The 21,836-nt window shown below is 44.8% G+C and overlaps 1 pseudogene; it reads left to right on the forward strand.

Annotated features, from left to right (window-relative positions):
* The first annotated feature begins 20,618 nt into the window (after nucleotides 1-20,618).
* On the forward strand, nucleotides 20,619-21,568 carry LOC134338716 (C3a anaphylatoxin chemotactic receptor-like; annotated as a pseudogene).
* Nucleotides 21,569-21,836: the final 268 nt, after the last annotated feature.

Raw genomic sequence — 21,836 nt, forward strand, 5'->3', positions numbered from 1 at the left:
CTTGAACACCATTTTGAGAATATACGGCAAAATGACGCCAAGAGGTGACGCTGGCGCATTCGGGCTAGGTTTTTTTAACTTCTGAGCAATAACAAACAATATTAATTCTATGCCTGTCTTATGCTCTGCCACTCTCTGATGGGACGGTGCAGAATATTGTTCATTCTGTGCCTGATGTGCAGTGCACAAACGTTGGAACTCACGGATTTCCTTTCGCTGATCCTCCTTCGCTAGTCGGCCCCTGGGCTCCCGTCCCAAGCTCAGGCCCAGCTGGTCTGGCAACCGTCTCTTCAAGCCACCTCTTCTCTCTTCATCCTCCTCGGGCCTTCTCCCCCAAAGCCCGCGAAAACAACAGCTTACAGACACAGCGGAAAGAATAACATCTATCCCAATTGGTTAGCAAATGAATACAATTCTGATTATCAGTAATTTAAGCTGTTTGAGAGAGAACCCTGTTTCAGCAATTAACATCACAGAGAAGCCATTTTAGTTTTTAACATAACAAAGAAGCCATTTTATTAGCCTTAGCAATAACATAAAAGAACCCCTTACACATAAATACATAAATAAATATCTAATTTGTCATTTTTCTTGCAGATGAACTTATTTTGTTCTTCCTTATATCTTCTTATAACTGTCCAATTATCTGCAAATGTTCAGTGTATTGTATTATGGATGATTCTGTATCTCTTCTCTGTGACTTACGTCACGCTTAAATCAAAGTGCCTTATAGGCCATTCTTATCAATGGGAATTACTTATCTGTCTTACTTGAACTAATTTCCAGTAAAGGGACGAGCAAGGCTGTTTTATTCTTTGTCTTGCTTTTTACTCTTTAACTCATCTTCTTCCTTAGAACTGGAAACACAGAATAGAACAGTACTGGAACAGCACTTTTAGCCCAGAGAGCTGTGCCGAACCAGCTGGAAGTGAATTGAAGAACCACAAAACAAATTCCTCTTACTTAAACAATGTCCACATCCCTCCATCTATTTCACATTCATGTGTTTATCTGAAAGGCTCTTAAAAGCCTCTACTGTATATACCTCCCCTACCAGACCGGGCAGCGCATATTCTAGGTACCATCACTCTCTGAGTTAAAAAAAAACTTTCCTTTAAAAATCCCCTTTGAACCTCCCCTCTCTCACCTTTCATGCATGCCCTCTGGTATTGCACATTTCTAATCTGGAAAACAGATGCTCCCTTTTACTCTCCCTGTGCCTCTCATAATCTTCTAAACATCGATCAGATCTCGCCTCAGCCTCCGCTGTTCCAAAGAAAACAGCCCAAGTTTGTTCTTCCACTTACGATAGCACATGCCCCCTTAACCAGGCCGCATACTGGTAAACCAAAGCTTCAACATCCTTCCTCTAGTGGGGCGACCAGAACTGTATGCACTTCTCCAGATGTTCCCCAACGACAGTTTACAAATTTGCAAAACAACCTCTTGGTTTCTACTTACACTAGGGAAATTCGCGTCTGTTAATACTTTGTCCGGACTTCTGATTAAACCGCTGTAACCACACCAGATCTGCGCCTCACCTTTAATTTCCCAAGGACCTTCATGGTAATATCACTTCCATATAGAAGAATCGCAATAGATCCGAAAAGCCAGTGAGTAGGAAGCCCAGTCGATTCGCTGCGCGATCGGTTAGCACATGCGCACTTGCCACATTCTCGCAATCGCTCCGATTCGGGACCAAATTAGCGTACCGGACAGGATGAGTATGGACATTAGGTACATGATAGAATACTAGAGGAGAGGGGTCTTTTCAGCACACACGTCATTTAACGGGAGTTAAGACCCTCCTCCGTGTTTTCGTGAACGCCAGAAAAGTTCCTGCTTCTTACTTCTATGCACAATTTCAAGGAAATATAAGATTTAAAAGAAGGGATACTGAGGTCTCTTTTACTCTTCTTTATAGACCATAGAATATAGAAGAGTACAGCACAGAAACAGACCATTCGGCACACAATGTTGTGCCGAACCAGCTAAAAGGCAAATTAAAACACCCAAACAATAATACTTGTATCATGTCCATATCCCTCCTTCTTCCTTATCTCCATGTGCCTATCCAAATGTCCGTTTAAGGCCTCAAAAGTATTTGCTGCTACCACCAAACAGATACTCTCTGTCCACTCTATCTATGCCTCTCATAATATTGTAAACCTCTGTCAGATTCCCCCTCAGCCTCCGACGCTCCAGAGAAAACAAACCCAGTTTATTCCGCCTCTCGTGATATCGCATGCCCTCTAAACTAGGCAGCATTCTGGTGAACAAAACTCTCGCTAAAACTTCAACATCCTTCATGTAGTGCGGCCACCAATACACGCATTACTCCCGATGTTTTATAAAGTTGTAACATAAGCTCTTGATCCGTCCGGTGGGGTAGTTGCGAACAGTAAGGAATCCTCTCAAATACTTCAGCGGGACTTACGTCCATTACAGTTATAGTTTAATCTGGGCGAGTGCGAGATGTTCTATTTTGGAACATCAAATCGAAGGCAATGTATCCGGAGATATGTACGCCATGCAGAAAATGGCAGAGACGTTTAATCCGGGCAAGTGTGATTTGCTGCATTTTGAAAATTCAAAGCTACGGGGATTATTTACGGAAATATGTACACCAAGCGTGCCGGTATTGATTGAGAAAATATTTATAAGAGTAATGCTACATTTGGAATCTTGTATGCGCTTCTGGTTGCCTCATAAGAGGAAGGTTGTGGAGGTTTTGCAGACAGTGCAGAGGAAGGCCAGCAGGATGGTGCCTGGATTAATGGTGTTTTAGCGTTGCTAGAGGTTGAACAAACTTGGATTGTTGATTTTGCAGTTTCGGTGCAGGGAGAAGACTTCGTCGTTGAACGGGAAGGCATGAGAGGCTGAGACTTTCTTCGGGTCAACGTTCAAAGTAAATTTAGCATCGCAGAACGTATTTCTTAACATGTGCTACCATGTAATTTATTTCCTTGTAAACACTTACCGGAGAGAAAAGGCAGAATTTACGAAAACTATCGATAAACAGACCAAGACTGACGAACAATCAATGCTCAAGGAAGATAAACTGCGCAAATAAAATCAACTACTGAGAAGATGAAGTGTAAAGGATCATTGAAAGTGAGTCTTCAAGTCGTGGAAACAGTTCAGAATAGTAGTGACTCGACAACGGTGTGACCCGTTAGGGCACCCTTTGAGAGAAGGGTAGTGCAGTCTGGGCACGTGGCCAAGTGGTTACGGCATTGGACTAGCGACCTGAACGTCGTGAGTTCGAGCCCCAGCCAAGGGAACATGTTGTGTCCTTGAGCAAGGCATTTAACTATACATTGCTCTGCGATGTCAAGGTGTATGTGTCCTAATGTCCTTCCCTTGGACAACATCGATGTCGTGGAGAGCGGAGACTTGCAGCATGGGCAACTGCTGGTCTTCCATACAACCTTGACCAGGCCTGCGCCCTGGAGAGTGAAGACTTTCCAGGCGCAGATCCATGGTCTCATAAGACTAACAGATGCCTTTATAAGTGCAGTTTGATGTGACCAGAATGAACATTAAATTTTCCTGAATGCTATTGGTATCGCTTTGCTTTGGAAACTGAAATAGAAAACCTCAGTTTATTAAAGAAGAACGACGCGTAGCAAAGCAAATATAGTTGCTCCTCATTTAACGAAGGACACTTTTTGTGTCATCATTTCTGGTTTATCTGCCACCCTTGTGCCTCTCGTTGTCATTCTGGAGACGTGCAATCCTTTCATTCCCCCGTCTCTTCATCTCTTCTGCTGTTTGTTTTTTGTCTCTGATCCTGGAGACGTGCATGCCTCTCCTCCTCTGTCTCTCATCTTTTTTTGTCCTGAGTCTTTGATCCTGGAGTCGTGCGGCCCTGGCCTCATCCGATTCTTGTTCTCTCCCTCTCCTTGCCACTTCCCGACGACGTTTGGCGTCATCTCTTGACCATAACGTCCCCCTTCCCTTTCCAAGCGGCATAATTAGGCTTACAATTTTTTACCCTAATGCTGGATAGAAAATACGAAGCAGTAACGCCAAAGGATGCTGATTATTCTTGATGATGTGGTTGGCCCGCTCCTAAATAGACATGATATAGTCACCACTGTCCTTTGACCATCTAAACGTCTCTTAAAAGCCCCTAATGTATTTGCCTCCGCCACCATACCAGGCAGCGCATTCCAGGCATTCACCATTCTCTGAGAAAGAAATTTAGGCCACACATCCCCTGTGAAACTACTCCCTCTCACCTTCTATGCATGCACTCTGGTATTAGGCATTTCAACCCTAGGGAACAGATACTCCCTGTCTACTCTATCTATTCCTTTCATCATCATGTAACCTGTATCTGATAGCCGCTCCAACAAGAACAGCCCCAATTTATCCAGCCTCCCATGATGGTACTTGCTATCATGGTAGTACCTCGGGTGCACCCGGACGACACTCTTGAGTGGAGCACCAACGCGGAGACTCTGTACAAGAAGAGTTGCCTCTACTTCATGAGGAGACTGCGGTCCTTTGGAGTATGCAGGCCTCCACCTCAATGTTCTACCAGTATGTTGTCGCCAGTGCAATCTTCTATGCGCTGGTGTGCTGCGGCAATGGCATCAAACATGGGTGATGCCAACAGGCTCAATAAACTGAGTAGAAAGGCTAGCTTTGTTATAGGAATCAAATTGGACACACCGGAGGCTGTGGTAGAACAAAGGACTCTATGGAAAATCCTAGAAATTCTAGATATTTTTTCTCACCCTCTGCATACCACCTTGGCTGAACAAAGGAGTAATTTTAGTAATAGACTAAGAGAGCTGCTTCTCCAAAGAGCGCTATATGAGGTCATTCTTACCCTCGGCCATTAGGCTCTATAATGAGTCAAACTATAGCCGGGGAAGTGATAACCCCCTCCAGTTAGACTATTTGAAGTAACTTAATTTTTATTCTTTCTTACTTGTCTTCTAATATTTGTAAATTTCTATTTCTGTGCACTTGTAATGCTGCTGGGACACTTTAATTTCCTTTGGGATCAATAAAGTAACTAACTATCTCTCTATTCTAAACCAGGCAGCATCCTGATAAACCTGTTCTGCGCCCTCTCTAAACCCTCAACACCTTTCTAAGGTGCGGCGACCAGACCTGCATGCAATACTTCAGATGAATTAAAATTCTTCGAAGGCCCTAACTTGTTGAAGTTGTAAAATCGTTTCATTTTCACACCGGTTTCTGGCATCTTGGAGGCCGAATGCCTGAAACCACCCTGGGCAAAACAGTTCTGAATTATTCATTATTTATCGACAACTATCAGTAGTAACAATCGTTGCCTTTTGAACAGAAACAACGCAACTGACGCTATTTAAAAACTGTTCGCTCTTAGCACGGTGTGGGATCTAACGTTCAAACTAGTGCACGCGACTGACACTAGTTAGAAATTGTTCTGCAACAGCCTCCTGTCCCAGTTAAGCGACATGGTGTCCGAAGTAAACAAAGGGAATCCAGGATATTTTCTCCATTCGTTTTTTTTTGTTGTTTTTGGTGTTCTTTCAGAGTTGTCGCACATAAGCGGCTGCTCCAATTAACCGATGGCCCAATTAACCAGACTCTAATATATTAGGAATTTGATGTGGTGTGTTGGTCAGGGATCAACATGGAACAAGAAGCATTATTCAACAATGATCAAGAGCAAAGAATTATTTAAAAATACACTCAGAGGTTAAAGTACGGATACTGAATAAAATGTATATAAATGGATAAATACCGGCATTTACAACGTCATTAGCATTATTAAAAGTAGTTTAACATGTTTATAATCCAGTGAGTGAGGTAGTATATAGACGTGGACGGGGAGGTCTATCTAGAATAGTTGATTAGAGTAACTGTCTGAGGGAAGAAACATCTTAAGATTTATTTAACATAGTAGCTACTGTATCCGGAACTAGTTTCCATCCCGACACTCCAAAAAGAGGGAAGATAACACGCTTGCAATATGTTGTCCACAACTCCAAAACCATGGGTGCTGTCCGTACACCCCGCTGTCCCAAACTCGGTCCTGCCCGCGGTTACGTACTGTTGTTTCTGAATATCCGGGCTGAATCCTGCCGACTTCGCCCAATGTCGTAAGGAAGGCATTTTAAAATTCAAGATTCAAATTAGTTTGTTTTCATTCTTCAGTACACGGTTGTAAAGAATAACGAAGTGATTACTACTCCGGATCTGATGCAGCATTAAAAACACACAATGAGCAAAACTGTGTAATAAGGGAGGGGGGAGGGAACGTTGACCCAGACCATGAGAGGCCTGCGTCAGGAATTTTCATGCCTTACAAGGCGCAGATTGGAAGTCTGTGTGAGGCACCACTCCTCGCATAGACACTAGAGCAATGTGTGGTTAAGTGCCTTGCTCAAGGACACAAACACGCTGCCACAGCTGAGGGTCGATCTAGCGACCTTCAGATCACTAGACGAACGCCTTAACCACTTGACCACGTGCCCATAAATAAAAGGCACCATAAATATAAAGCAATCCTATAAAATACAATCTGCAAGTAACTGCTTCAGTGTGGTCGTAGACACGCAAGACTATCAGATACATAGAGTGAATGTATCGACATAAAGGTGACACTAGGTGCAGAAGTATCTGTACACTAAGACAGAGACAGGAAGTGATAAAGTGACAAAGGTAGCAGCAGGACATATGAAACACAATAGGTCAGTGACTGTATCAGTGAAGGTATGGGGTCAGGAGTGTAAGAGTAAAGTAGCAGTAACTGGGTGAATGACAGGTGCGGAGTAGTGATGGTGGGTGGGCTGATGAGTGGAGCTGTTGATCAGCCTGACGGCTCAGAGGAGAACAACTGTTACAGAAACAAGCAGTCCTGGTGCGGATGCTGTGTAGTCTCTTTCACTATGGAAGTGGGGAGAGTGAGATCCTTCCTGATAATTCTGAACGTTCCCCGGCACCCTTCTGTATCAGTGTCCTTGATGGCAGATAGGTTTGTGCCGATGATGCAGTGACAGTTTTAACCGTCCGCCTCAATTCGTTCCTTGTTTCTGCATCAGTGATAAAAAAGACATCTATAAGAAAAGGAGACAGTACAAACGAGGGTAACTGCTTTCTGGGAGTTATGATGACAATAAATGCAGAATGAAAAAAGAATAGTAAATATATTAAGAGGAAGGAAAAAACGATTTTTGCATTCATTTCAAGAGGACGGGCTAAAATATAAAAGTAAGTATGGCGTGTTGAGACTTTCTAAAGCACTGGTGAGACCATACAAAGGACTATAGAACAGTTTTGGGCCCCTTATCTTAGGAAGGATCTGCTGACACTGCAGAGGGTTCAAAGGAGATTCACTAAAATGATTCCAGGTTTGAACGACTTGTCATATGAAGAGCGTTTGATGGCTCTTCAATTAAATTCGGAAGAATGAGGGATGACCTAATTGAAACTTATCGACTGGTTAAATGCCTTGATCGAGTGTGTGTATAGAGGATACTTCTTATGGTGGGAGAGACTAGGACTAGAGGGCACAACCTCAGAATAAAATGGCTTCCTTTTAGAACGACGGTGAGGAGAAATTTCTTCAGCCAGAGAGAGGTGAATCTGTGGAATTCGTTGCCACAGGCAGCTGTGAGATCAAATCTTTACGTAGTTTAAGGCGGAGGTTAATAGATTCTTGATTGGTCAAGGCATGAAGGGATACAAGGAGTAGGCTATGGTCTTGTGATAAGTAGTAAGTACATTTCAATGAAGATAATACACATCTTCCAATAATCAATAATTTCAATAATCAGCCTTTCATTGAATTAAGTCCTATTGGCAAATGGAAGCGTTTTGGCAGTTGCTGATGGCCCGCAGCTAGAGTATTGCTATACTTACCTGAGAAAAGTTATGCTGTCTTTGTAACTGGTGAAGAGGGGGTTCATTAAGATGATTCCGGAGTTGAGAGCCGTTATCCTGCAAGGAGAGAATGAGTCGCCTCGGACTATATTCGCTGGATTGCAGACGAATGAGGGAGGAACCTATGGGAGCATGCAAAATTACGGGAGGAATAAGTAGAGTCAGAAAAGTTGTTTCCGTTTGGAAGTGAGATCACAACTAGAAACACATTCTCAGGATTCATGAGTATAGACTTACGAAGGAGATGACATATGTTTTTGGATTGCTTTTTAGCTGAACATTGATGGCCGAATTGCCTGTACCTGTGCCGTGCCGTTCTATCTTCTAAACTGTTTCCCCTCGGAGAGTAGTGTATCTGTCCACTTCTCTGCTCATGGAAGCAGTGGAGGCATTTATTTAAGACATGGTTAAGATAGAGGTTTGCATAGTATATACGTACTGAAAAAAAGAAAGCAAAGCTATGATACTGAGCTTGTATTCATGGGTTGATTGTCAGTTCAAAAATCTGATAGTGGACTGTAAGGTGTGGGAGAGAAACTCTTCCTAAAACATACTGTGTCTCCAGGCTCGGCTTTCAGCCTCTTTGATGGTAGCAATGATAAGAGGACATGTGCTGGGTGATGAGGATCCTTAATGAAGGCTGCTTCCTTTTTGAGGCATCACCTTTTAAAGATGCCCTCAATGCTGGGGAGGCTAGTGTCCATAATGGAGCTGACTGAGTTTACAACCCTCTGTACAATTTTCTGATCCTGTGTAGTGGCCCCATTCATACCAGGCAGTAATGCAACTAGTAAGAGTGCTCTCGACAGTACATCTGTAGAAATTTGCCAGGCTCCTTGGTGACATACCAAATCTCCGTAAACTCCAGTGAGGTATGGCTGCTGGCGTACCTTCTTCGTAATTCCGTTAATGTATTGGATTCATAATGCCATTAGCTTCAAAGTAAATGTGAAAAAGAATGGATATGACTGGCTGATCGAGGTTCTAAATTGGAGAAAGGCGAATTTTGATCGTATTAGGAAGTATCTGGCAACTGTTGATTTGAAAGGCTGGTTTCGGATAAAGGTGTTCTTGGTAAGTAGGAGGCCTTGAAAAGTGAAATTTCCAGAAGACTAAGCTGCTGTTTGCCTGTCGGAATAAAAGGTAAAGACGACAGGTTTAGAGAACCATGGTTTTCAAATGGTTTTGATGTCCTGATTAAGAAAAGAAAACGGGGTGCGTAAAAGGCTTTGGCAAATATGAACAAATGAGCTACTTAATATGTATCAGCAAAGCAACAGAACACTTAATGAAGAAATTAGGAGGGCTAAATAAAGGCATGAGCTTCTCCTAGCAGAAAAGGTGAAGTAGAATCCTAAGAAACTCTACGAATATGTTAAGGGCCGAAGGATTGCAAGGAACAAAATTGGTCCCCCGGAAGATCAGAATGGTAATCTATGCTTGGAGCCAGAAAAGATGGGGGAGGTGTTCAATTGATCTTTTGCATTTGTATTAACTCGGGAACGATGTACAGAAATGAGACAACTCAGCAGCCAGCTCATGGACCATGTACTGATTACAGAGGATGAGGTTATTCTTGTCTTGAGGCAAATGAGGGTGGAAAATTCCTTAGGGGCTGAAGCTGTGCTCCTCGCACCGTGTGGAAGGCAGAAGTGGGAAATATAGCAGAGATATTTAAATTATCCTCTGGGCTAGGTGATGTGCTGGGAGGGATTGGAGGATAGCGTATGTTGTTCTGCTGTCTATGTAAAGCTCTGACAGTAACCCGAAGTGATAGACTGGTGAGCCTGACATCAGCATTGGGAAAGTTATTGGAAAGTATTCTGAGAGACCGGATATATGATTATATGAGTACATGGAGAGACAGGATTTAAGGAGACTCTGCATAGCTTTGTGCGTAGTAGATGGGTCTAAGTAGTCTTATTGAAGTTACAAAGAAAGTTGATGAAAGCAAGGCAGTGGATGTGGTCTACATGGATGATAAAATGGTTTACTGAATCAATAAATTTGCGGATGACCCCAAAATTGTGGATGAAGTGCACAGTGAGGTGGGCAATCAGAGCTTGCAGGGGCATCGGATCAGCTATAAAAATAGGTTTAAAATGACAGGTGGAATTTAATGCAGGCAAGTACGAGGTGTTGCACTTCGGAAGGGTTCGCTAGGGTACGTCTTACTCTGTGAAATCGTAGAGTACTGGGGAGGGGGGCAGAACGAAGTGATCTGAGAATACAGGTCCACAATTCATTAGAAGTGGCGACACTGGTGGATAGGATCGTAAAGGAAGCTTTTGGCACATTGGCCTTCATCAATCAAGGTATTAAATGCAGGAGATGGGATGTTAGGTTGAAGTTGTATGAGACGTAAGTGAGGCCTAATTTGGAGTATTATGGTTTGGTCACCAATCTACAGGAAAGATGTAAACAAAGTCGAAAAGTACAGAGAAAATTGACAAGGATGTTGCGGGAATTGGAGCACGTGAGTTATAACCAAAGATTGACCACGGTAGGACTTTTTGCCTTGGAACATAGCAGACTAGGTGGAGATTTGATAGAGATGTACAAAGTTATGGAGGCTTATAAACAGGGTAAATGCAAGCAGGATATTTCCACTGATGTTGGGTGGAACTGCAACTTGAGATCATAAGTTGAGTGTGAAAGGTGAAAAGTTTAAGGGGAACATGGGGGAAAACTTCTTCACTCAGAGGGTCGTAAGAGTATGGAATAAGCTTCCAGAGCAAGTTGTACATGCCAGCTCTGTTTCAGCATTTTGGAGAAGTTTGGATAAATACATGAATGGCAAGGGTATGGAGAGCTATGGCACGGGTGGAGTTCGATGGGAGTAGACAGTTTAAATGGTTCAGTACGGACTAGATGGCCCGAAGGCCCGATGTTTCTGTGTTGTACTTTTCAATGACTCTCGGATAGATCTTCAGAGATGTTGCACCCAAGACTTTGAAACTGCTCACCCTTTCCACTGTGAACCCCTGGATGATGACAGGTGTGTTCTTCCCTGACCTCCCCTTCCCAAAGTCCTCAATCAATTCTTTGCTCTTACGGACGTTGAGTGCAAGGTCGTTGTTGCGAAACCACTCAATTAGTTGAATTATCTTGCTCCTCTACGGCTCCTCGTCTTCATCTGAGATTCTACCGACAATACTTGTGCCTCTGTTGATGGTCAGCGAGGAGAAGATATTATTTCTGATTCGCTCTGACTGTGATCTCCCACTGGCGAAGTCAGGTATCCAGTTGCAGAGGTGGGTACAGAGGCCCAGGTTTTGAATCTTGTGGATTAGCGCTGAAGGTATGATGGTGTTGAGTGCTGAACTGAACTCCATAAACTTCAACCTGACGTAGGTATTGTTGATGTCCATCTGGTCCAAGGCCAAATACAGAGCCAAAGGGACTGCATCCACTGCAGATCTGTTCCGAAGGTAGTCAAATTACAGTTGTTCCACGCCCATTCTTGGGCAGGAGTTGACTCTCACCGTGACTAACCTCTCAAAGCTCTTCGTCGTAATAGATGTGAGAGCTACTGGGCGATAGACGTTCAGACATTTCACCCTGCCCTTCTTAGGCACCGCGTACTTTATGCCTTTATGAAACAGGTGAGAACGCCCGACTGTAGGAGTGAGCGATTGAAGATGTCCTTGAACACTCCAGCCATTGGTCAGCACAGGCTCTCAATGCCAATCCAGTTACACCATCGGGCCTGATGCCCGCGTAGATTCGCCCCACGAAAAATGTTCTGACGTCGCCCAGATCACACGCGATCTTAATTAATTGGCGGAGCACTCGACTTGCTAAGCAGTCTAGTCCTCATATTCTCCCTCTCTCTCTCTCTCTCTCTCTCTCTCTCTCTCTCTCTTTTACTTCTTCTATTTCACTAATAAACGACAATACAAAAAGCCACGAACGACGATAAAACAATAGAGAACAGATTCTAAACTCGACAAGGCAACAAGATCACTGAAAGCTAAGAGCAACTGGTTGAGGCTGGTCCAGGTGCGTGAACAAGGATTGCGGATGAAAGATAGATATAAGTGGGCTGCAGGAGATGATTTGGAAACGAGTAGCGGGTGACTCCTGCTAGCTGTGTCGAGATTGGAAGATGCCTGCCAGTGTAGACGTGACACTGTCTCTATCTCTGTCCTATCTCGATCACTATCTTTAACTCAATCTGTTGCATTCTCTATTTCTATCCATATCTCTAACTCTCTGTCTATTTCTATCAGTTACACTCGTACGTCCCAATGAAGTATAAAATGTTCACCTTTTCCTTACCTCGATCCATTGTATTAAGCCACCTCCTGTAACCCACATCCGAGGATCTGTTGTTCACTGTATATAAACCTCCAGAATCTTTGGATTATATCCACGCCCAGAGATCCGTTCTTGAACATGTCAACGCAAGTATCCCATAGTCTTCTTCGCCAGATGATCCGGTGGTTAAAGAGTTAAGTTGATTATGGAACGGTGACAGCAAGTGTTTGAAGCTAAAGAAAGAACAATGCCCTATACGGAAAAGAAATTGATTTATGTACATAAAATTATTGGCTGGGATTCTGGGTATTTCTGGGAAATATCCAGAGGAATGTATGTAAAAAAAAAGTCCTCCCAAGGCACTTGACAGGGACAACTTGGGAGAATAATCATCTTAGAAAGAAGCCAGAACTCCGGGGCACAGGGACGCACTCAATAAGTCGGACCTTGGCTTGGGTTATCGAGAGCGACTGATATCGCAATACAGGAGGTACGTAGATTTAGGGGGGGATGAAACTAAACTGACAGTTTTGACATGAAAGTGTTAACGAGTTTTGTTTGTGAGTACATCATGACTCTTCGAGTTTTTCGGAAGTAATAACATAATAAATCATAAGGCGTCAGGAATATTGACGAGCAGGGATCTCGGTATACAAGGGTAGGACGCACAACATGTATGGTACGGAATCTTATGCAGCAGCGGGTCTTCGGTGTACAAGGGTTAGAAACACGCCGTAAATGGTGCGGAGCGTTGCTGAGCACCGGGAGCACTGTGTACAAGGGTAGGACGCGCACCATATATGGTCGGGAGTACTGAGGAGCAGAGAGACCGCGGTGTTCAAAGATAGGGCACAAACCACGCATAGTAGGTAGCATTGAGGAACAGAGAGGCCTCGGTGTAGAAAGGTGCTATGCACACAATGATTGGTGTGGGGTGTCGAGGGGCAAAAGATTGTGGTGTACAAGGGTAGGACAACACGCCATGATTGGCGGGGAGTGTTGCGAATCAGAGGGACCTCGGCGTACAAGGGTAGGGCACGCACTGTGAATGGTGGGGAGAGTTGAGAAACAGAGGAACCTCAGTGTACAAGGATGGGATTCACACCATGAATAGTATTGAGTGTTGAGGATGAGAGGGATCGCAGTTTGTAAGGGTATGACACACATCATGAACGAGGGGGAATATTGAGAATCAGAGGGACCTCGGTATACAATAGTGGGGTACGCGCCGTGAATGGTGGTGAGTATTGAGGGATAGAGGGATCTATGTGTAGAAGTCCAGTGATCACCGAGGAAGGCAGCACAGGTGAAGAAGTCATGCGGGATATTACCTCCATTACACAGGACAAAGAATATAAAAGTGGACTGGTTATGGTACAACTGTTGGTCAGCCCACTGCTGGAGTACTGTTTACAGTCTGTTCACCGCACTGCAAGAAGGAGGTGACTGTTTTGGAGAAGGTTTAGAGGACAGCGTGAAGGAAGTTGCTCAAGATGGTGCATTTTTGGTACGAGGAGAGGCCAGAGAGGCTGGGTCGGTTTTCCCTGGAGCGGAGGAGGCTAAGAGGGACCCTGATAGAGGTGGGTAGTATGATGAGAGGCAGAGGCAGAATGAGAGCAGGAATTTTTCCCGTGGCAAAAGCCAGAACCCAGGGAGTACGGACAGGGGATGGGTGTAGAGGAAATCTGAAGGGCGTGGATTCTTTTCTCCCAGTGGTGGAAGGCTATAGTTTGGAACGTACTGCCTGAGTAGGTAGTGGAGCCAGTAGAAACTCTCTCAGCGTTGAATTAACTGGAACGCCAGTTAGAAGTCTCAGGCAGTGAAAGGAACGGTCACCGTGGGAGAGGAGCTGAGGGAGTGCCACGCCCTGGAAGGACGGTGAGGAGCATTACGCTATAGGAGGGAGCTCCGCGCTGCGAGTGGATGTGAGGGAGGGTTGGTGAGGAATGAGGGCCAGGATTGTTGGTGATGTGAGAGCCAGAAATCGGTTTCGGACTAGGCGTAGGATTAGGGCGTAATTGTGTGAGCATTTTATATAGTACCTACTGTACCTAATAAAGTGGCCACTGCATGTTTGTTCCTGGTCTTTTGGTGCTGTAGCCAATCAAGTTCAAGGATCGGCGTGTTGTACGTTCGGACATGTTCTTCAGCCTACCACTGTTGTAAGGCGGGGTTACTTGAAGTTCTGTCGCCTCCCCGTCAGCAGACCCACTATCGCTATTCTCCTTTGACCTCTCTCATTAACAAAGCCTTTCGCCAACAGAACTGCCGCTCACTGGGTCTTTATTGTTCTTCGCATGAATTCTCTGTAAAGTCTAGAGACGGTTATGCCCGACAAATCCAGGATGTCGCTGGTTTCTGGAATTCTCAAACCGCCCCGTCTAGCACCAACGATCATCCCACGGTCAAAGTCACTCAGACCACATTTCATCCGAATACTGGTGTTTGATCACAACTGAACCTATTGACCATGTCTCCATGTTCATATGCATTGTGTTGCTGCCACGGCATTGTCTGGTTAGATATATGCAATAACCAGCAGGTATGCAGATGTACCTAAAAGATTGTCCAGTGTAGATGATAAACAGCGATTGACCCAGCCCCGATCCTTGTATCACACCAGTTGTTACTGGGTCTCCAATCAAGTAAACAACAATCTAGTATCACTCTCTGTATCCTCCACGAACACAAACTCCATTCTAATTGGCTAGTTCATCCTGAATGCCAAGCAATTTAACCTTTCTTGGACCTATATTGTCCTGTTAGACACAGAGAGAAGCTCTTTCTACAATTCCCATCACCCCATCTCAGGGTAAGAAATAGAGTGATGATCCTCCACAAGGTCCTATCACACTCCTAGGTCACGGGTAAGACACAAAGCTTCATTGTCTCTGTTACTTCTCCGATATAAAGTAAATATTTGTTGTTCTCTACAGAGCGAGTTCAGCGTTGTCTCCTGGTGTCATCGATCTAACTTCCAGAAACTGAGCTGCTTGCGGCTTTGAATCTCTGGGGTGTACTCCCAAGGTGGATTGATCCATCACCCAAACCTTAATCTGGACATCTCCTAGACCAGCATCATCGTACCTCCTGGATGTGTCTGGAGCTGCACATTCTTCTTCAAGACTGGGACCTCGTGGAAAATTTGGGAGCTGAGTCCAATTGTTCCGATCTGGCCAGGAGGTCGGTCTGAGCTGGAGATTCCGGGGAAGGTGAGCTGGATCTCGAGGGAGAGCAGAGTTCGGAATTAATGTTCATTGGAAAGGCAGTATTTGATCTGTAAGTGTCAGGGTGGCTTTGTATGCAGGACATCTGCCACACTAATTTCAGGAGGTATTTTGAGGGGGTATTTCAGAAGACGGAATAAGTCAGGATAGTTGATATTGTCCGGCGTGGGCTTTAATGAGGCACCAATAAAATTGTAGTGACATGACCCTTATGGTAGGCTAGCCCAGAAGGTTAAATCACATGGGATAAAAAGTGAATTAGTAAACTGGATCCGAACTTGGTTTAGTGGAAAGAGACAGGAGGTGCTGCAGGAAGGGTGATTTCGTATTTGGAAGTCGGTGACCTGTGGTGGGTCGGTTTGTCTGTGGTGAAACCTCTGCTGCTTGGGGGTTCAGATTAACGACAGATGGAATATGGCGGTACGATCAGAGAGTCTGTGGATGACAGGAAAGCTGGTGACGTTGAGGACAGAAAGGAAGTGTATCTAGGGCAACAGTAAGCGATGGATCAGTTGGCAGGTGGTTTGCCATCCAGTTAATCATGTGGTGATGCATCTTAGGAAGTCAAACCCGCATGGGTCATCCACATCGAGTGGTAGAGTGCGAAGGAATGTAGATAAACAGAAGGGCCTAGTTGTTCAAGTCTAGAGTCAGAGGGTAATACGTCATTGACACAGGGACTTCCGCCAAAACTGTTCCATGCCGACAGAGTTTCTCATCGAAGCCATTCTCATAAACCATATTCCTCTAACCAGGGGTTCCCAACCTTATTGATGCTGTCGACTCCTACCATTAATGGAAAGGTTCGTGGATCGCAAATATGAGTCACCTGCTCGGAACCTTCCTACATATATATCTGTCCACGGTCCACCTGTCTTGATAAGTGACGTTGACGTATCTGCCTCTAATACCAGACACAATATGTAAAATGCGGCCTCAACAATTTCCTTTACGACTCCAACGTCCGTATTCAGTGCCCTGACGGATAAAGGCCGGCGAGCCAAATGCCGCCTTTACCGCGCTGCCGACCTGAGACATCCCTTTCAGGTGACCGCGTACTCAAGCTCATTTTGATAACTTGCACAAAGAATTCCAGCCATGTGACAGCTCTGGAAGATCATTCCACATAAATGCCATAGTTTGTGTCAGGAAAATTTGCCTCTTCAGTGTCCTCTCAACTCTCCCTCCTCGTCTTAAACCTGTGCACGCTGGTTCTTGATTCCCCAACCCTGTGAAAAAGACTTTGCATATAATCTACGAATGTGGGCCGCCCGTAATTATATACACGTCTATAAGATCAGCTCTCAGTCTCCTACACTCCTGGGAATAAAGTCCAAGCATGACCATCCTCTTTCTGTGCCTGGCAGCGTCCTTGTAAACATTTTTGTCCAGTTTAATAATATCCTTCATATAGCAGGATGACTAAAACTGAACACAACATACCTCACCAACGTCTCGTACAACCCCACGATGACTCACTAACTCTGAACTTAGTGTCCTGCCTGATGATGATCCTCATCACCACCTTGTCTATCTCTGTCGCCACTTTCAGGAAGCCATGAACCTCTACGCCCCTCTCTTCTACAAACATTTCCCTGACCACCACAATTGACAAATAGAGTTTAATCGGGAAAACTGTGAGGTGATGTAATTTGGGAGTCAAATCAGGAGCGGAGGTGAAGGCTGCTAATGAGCATAGGGATCAAGGGTTTAAAGTCCATGATTCCTTGAAAGTAGAAACACAGTTCGATAGATTGGTGAGGGTGTAGGGCGTTCTCGCTCTCCTACGTCGGGCAACGTATAACACAAAATACTCTGCAGATGCTGGGGTCAAAGCAACACTCACAACACGCTGGAGGATCTAAGCAGGTCCTGACGAAGGGTTCCGGCCCGAAATGTTGACTGATCGTGTCCACAGATGCTGCCCGACCTGCTGAGTTCCGCCAGCGTGTTGTGAGTGTTGCTCGGGCAACGTATATACGTAAGAGACGTTATCAAAACTCTAAGAGTTGGGGCGGGACGGTAGAGCTGTAGTTAGCATAGTTAGGACAACGCTTTACAGTACCAGCAACCGAGGTTCAATTCTGGTCGCCTCCTGTAAGGAGTATGACTGCGTGGGTTTCCTCAGAGTGCTCCGGTTTCCTCCCAAAATCCAAATACATATCAAATGGTTGATTAATTCGGCGTTGTAAATGGTCCTATGATTAGGCTAGGATGAAATCGAGCGGATATATGGGCGGTGTGGCTCAAAGGGCCTGAAAGGTCTATTGAACGCTGTAGATAGATCGATTAGATCGAAAAGACAGATTTAATAGATAGATAGGTTAGACAGACAGTCAGACAGACAGATAGATCGGTAGATAGGCAAGATAGAAAGATGATATGGATCAGATAGATAGATAGGTAGCTAGATTCAGCTGAACGGACAAGATACAGAAGGATCCGTGACAGATTAGGCAAATAAGATTGGTGCATATGGAGAAGGACACAAGGGCCTCAACGAACTTACAAATCAAAACATGAGCAGATAAGACGGTGGGGAAACCGTACAGTTGTTTTCTTTACCCAGAATAGAGAAAATATGGGACAACAGCAGAATCAAAAGGGGTAGCAAATACAATACTCAAAGTGTTATATCTCAATGCACGGAGTATAAGAAATAAGGTCGATGATCTTGTTGCACTATTACAGATTCTCGAGTATGCTGCTGTGACTATCACTGAATCGTGGCTGAAGGACGTTTGTAGTTGTGAGCTGACTGTACAAGGTTACACATTTTACCGGATGGTTAGGAAGGTAATCAGAGGTGGGTGTGGCTCACTGGTAAAAATGGCAGCAAGTCAATAGAAAGATGTGATATAGGATCGGAAGATGTTGAATCCTTGTGGGTTGACTTAAGAAACTGCAAGTGTAAAAGAACCCTGATGGCAGTCATATATAGGCCACCCGAAAGTAGCTAGGATATGGACCAAGGATTACAACGGGAAATGGAAAAGGTGCGTCAAAAGCGCAATGTTACTATAGACATGGGATATTGCAACATGGAGAACAATTGGGAAAATCAAGCTGGTAATGAATTTCAAGAGAGTGAGTTTTTTGAATGCCTAAGAGCTGCCTTTTAGAGCAGTTTGGCGTCATGCCTTCTGGGGTTTCAACTCTACTGGATTAGGTGTTATGTAATGTACCGGAGATGATTAGGGAGCTTAGGGTAAAAGAACCCTTAGGAGGCAGTGATCACAATAAAACTGAGTTCAACTTGAAATTTGATAGGGAGAAACTAAAGTCTGACGTAGCAATATTTCAGTGGCGTAAGGGAAATTACAGTGGTATGACAGAGAAGCCAAAGTAAATTGGAAGGAGCTGCTTGACAGGGGTGGCGTGAGTTTTGGGGGGGTAGAAAATGAGGAAGGTGCAAGATAGATGCATCCCAAACACACAAAAAAAATATTGAAATGGCAAAATGGTACAACTGTGGCTGACAATGGAAGTCAAAGCTGATGAAAAAGCAAAAGAGGGGGTAAACAATAAAGCAAAAATTAATGGGAAGATAGAGGATTGGAAAGGTTTTAAAAACTTACAGAGAACAGTTAAAAGAATCATTAGGAGGGAAAGATGAACTATTAAATCATATTAGCAAAGAATATCAATGTGGATAGTAAAAGCTTTTTCAAGCATGTTAAAAAAAAGAGAGATCAGAGTGGATATAGGACCGCTAGAAAATAAGACCAGAGAAATAATAACGAGGGACAAGGAGATGGCAGATAAACTAAATGAGTATTTTGCACCGGTCATCACTGTGGAAGACACTATCAGTGTGCCATATGTTGAAGGGTGTGAGGGAAGAGAAATGAGTGCAATTACTATTACAAGAGAAAAGATGCTCAAAAAGCTGAAAGACCTAAAGTTACATAAGTCACCCAGACCAGATGAACTGCACCCTAGGACTCTGAAAGAGGTACAGGTAGAGATCGTGGAGGCATTAGTTATGATCTTTCAAATATCATTGGACTCTGGCATGGTGCCAGAAGACTGAAAATTGCAAATGTTACTCCACTCTTCAAGAAAGGAGGAAGGCAGCAGAAAGGAAATTATAGACTAGTTGGCCTGACCTCAGTGGTTGGGAAGACGTTGGAGTTAAGTGTTAAGGATGACGTTATGGAGTACTTGTAACACAGGACAAGACAGGGTAACGTCAACATGGTTTCCTTAAGGGAAAATCTTGTCTGACGAACTTGTAGGAATTCTTTGAGGAGATTACAAGCAGGATAGATAAAGGGCGTGTAGTAGATGTTATATATTTGGACTTTCGGAAGGCCTTTGACAAGGTGCGACATATGAGGATGCTTACAAGTTAAAAGCCCTTGTTATTAAAGGAGAAGTATTAGCATGGTTAGAGCATTGGCTGATTGGTAGGAAGCAGGGAGTGGGAATAAAAGGATCCTTTTCTAGTTGGCTGCAAGGGGCTAGTGATGTTGGTATGGGTCGGCATTAGTACCGCTTCTTTTTATGCAGAGTATCAATGATTTAGATTATGGAAAGGATAATCTTGTTGCCAAATTTGCAGATGATACGAAAATCGGTGGAGGGGCAGGCAGTGTTGAGGAAACAGGTAGGCTGCAGAAGGACTTAAACAGATTAGGAAAATAGGGTTAAAGTGGCAAATGAAATACAATGTTGGAAAATGCATTGTCATGCACTTTGGTAGTAGAAATAAATATGCAGACTATTTTCTAAACAGGGAAAAACCCAGACATCTCAGATGTAAAAGGACTTTGTATTATCATAAGTTTGATGAGTCTGGGTCTGTACTCGCTGGAATTTAAAAGGATGGTGGGGGATCTCACTGAAAACTTTCGAATGTTGTATGGCCTATCTAGCGTGGAGAGGGTACAAAGAAGATTCTGGGTGCGGGGGTTGGGAGGAAGGAATGGTGAGGGAATGCCGCACTGTTGGAAATCCGATGACGGAGCGTTGCACTTTTGGGAACCCGATGAGGATGCGCCGCATTGTGGGCGGTGAAGGTAGGGCGGTGAGGAAGCACAGCATTTGAAGTCCGATTGCTTTGTCCTCAAACTCTTCCGCCTTCTTCCCCCTTTTCCTTCCTTCCTCACCTGTCCAACCTCTCTATCGCTTTTCACATTCACCCTCTCTCCTGCTTACCTCTTGTCCCTCTCGCACACATCATCCCCTACTTCCATTCTCCACATCTCTCACCTCCACAATATCTCCCGTACCAGACCCAGTATGTCGCTCTCCGAGGACCTGGCCAACTCCACTGTCGGGGGGAATGTCTCTTCCAACAGTTTCATGCCCGAGGACTTCGAGTTAGCACCCGCCACCTTGTCCACGATTGCGCTCGCTATCACCTTGCTGCTGGGCGTCCCCGGCAACTGCGCAGTCATCTGGATGATAGGCTTCAAGATGGAGAGAAGAGTCCACACGGTTTGTTTTCTGAATCTGGCTGTGGCGGACCTGGTGTACTGCCTCACCCTTCCCTTCCACTTGGCCCTGTTTTTCGATCCAGGTTCACTTCCCCAAGATGAATCCTTCAGCATATTCGTCGTCTGCGTCGTCATCATCACCATGTCCGCCAGCTCCTTCCTGTTGACCCTAATCAGCATCTTCCGCTGCCTGACCGTCATTCGGCCCATTTGGTTCCGGCAACATCTGAGCCTGTCTTGGGTATATGCGTCCTGTTTCGGAGTCTGGGTCCTGGCCTTCCTCATGTGCCTGCCCAGCTTGATGCTTGAGCAGATTACCCTATATTTCGAGGATAATACCTGGATCTTTTTGGATGTAACTTGGGATGTCTTCATCTTCGGCCTCCCCATTCTAATCATGTCGACCTGCTATATCATGATAGGCCGGATTCTGCAAATGGATGATTTAGCAAAATCCCGGAAGCCCGTCCGCCTCATAGTGACCGTGGTCGTCGCCTTCATCATCTGCTGGCTTCCCAGTATTGTCTGCAACCTTCTCCGTGTCATCTCTGAGGCCGTTCTCGATGGGTGGCTGTACCTTACCTTTAGTCTGGCCTCCATCAACAGCGCCCTTAACCCCTTCTCTACGTCTTCACCGGCCGTGATTTCCGCCGGCTCTTCAGGCGCTCCCTGACGGCCTCGCTCCACCTGACCTTCGCCGAGTTGGGGACGGATCTTCCACACCCCACAGTCACCGTGGAAAGACAGGCTTAAGGATAACCCTCGCGAACTCTCTGCCCAGCGACATGCCCTGACGGCTGAGAAAGGGAATCACACACAAAGTGCTGGAGTAACTCGGCAGGTCGGGCATCATCCACGGAAAAGAACAAACAGTCGACGTTTAGGGCCGAGATCCTTCTTCAGGCTGCTCGCAGCGGAGGTGGTCGCCGTGAAAGTGTCTCCAAGGTGGTTCCCTCCACTTTTCTTCTGAAATGGACAGTATTGCACAGTGCATGAAGAGGATAGAACGTAAATCAGTAGA

Source organism: Mobula hypostoma, chromosome 28 (assembly GCF_963921235.1).
Source record: "Mobula hypostoma chromosome 28, sMobHyp1.1, whole genome shotgun sequence".
NCBI lineage: Eukaryota > Metazoa > Chordata > Chondrichthyes > Myliobatiformes > Myliobatidae > Mobula > Mobula hypostoma.